The 944-nt window shown below is 37.4% G+C and overlaps 1 pseudogene; it reads left to right on the top strand.

Annotated features, from left to right (window-relative positions):
• Nucleotides 1–486: 486 nt before the first annotated feature.
• On the top strand, nucleotides 487–656 carry LOC134366285 (U2 spliceosomal RNA; annotated as a pseudogene).
• The last annotated feature ends 288 nt before the right edge of the window (nucleotides 657–944 follow it).

The following is a 944-nucleotide window of genomic DNA, read 5'->3' as shown; positions in this document are numbered from 1 at the left end:
CTCTTTCTTTATTCTCTTTAGTAAGGTTTTGTGTTTTTTTAAAAAAACTTATGTAATTTAAATATATCTGAATTAGTTGATGTAGGTTGTCCTAAATGTCCTGAGGAAAAATATACAACTTTTTGCAGTAGTTTTTTCTGAAGAGGGAAAACATTTTCACACTGATAATGAGTTGATAATTCAGATAATTGTCATTGACTTTGAAATATATATACATATATTTGAGTAAAGGTATATCCTGGAACAACTGTTCAAACAAAATGATGAAGCCACACTGAAGAGCAGATTTAGCAGAGTGGCAAAAAGAACACTGGTCAAAGAGTCACAAGACTCAGCTTCTAGCTCTGACTCCTACTTACTCTATAAATCTTAGATAAGTTGCCTCTCTCCTCTAACCATCAATTTTTCCTCTATAATGGAGTAATAATATTTGCCCTGTCAAATAAGATAGTGGATACAATGATCTTTTCGAAACCAGACAGATAAATCGCTTCTCGGCCTTTTGGCTAAGATCAAGTGTAGAAACCAGACAGATAAAAAGATTTGGATATAAGGTGATGGTAATACTAGTATTTTTGTTGTGGGTTTATTTTTATTACATAGAACAGATTTGTGGTGCCTGTTGCTAAGTGTGAGGGCTCTCTCAAGCTGACCACAATGAAGGTGGAGTATGCTTCCCTAGTTGACAGTACAGATATAGATGCTATCTGACTGCTCTCTTTTGGGTAGATCTACCATGGTTGGGGCTCTTTGTGGCTGGCCCAATACTCATCTGGCAGGCTGTACATCAGGATTTGGGGTGAGCCTTGGCAGAGATTTAGCTTGTTCCTGAATTAAGGGAGTTGAGAGAAGATATGGGGAAGACTGTGGGAGACGGGTTTGGGAGACCCTTGAAAAAGGATTGAAATGAAGGCACTGTGATACTGAGTCACATATTCATTGGT

This window comes from Cynocephalus volans, chromosome 17 (assembly GCF_027409185.1).
Source record: "Cynocephalus volans isolate mCynVol1 chromosome 17, mCynVol1.pri, whole genome shotgun sequence".
Lineage (NCBI taxonomy): Eukaryota > Metazoa > Chordata > Mammalia > Dermoptera > Cynocephalidae > Cynocephalus > Cynocephalus volans.
This window is presented reverse-complemented; position numbering and strand designations above follow the sequence as displayed.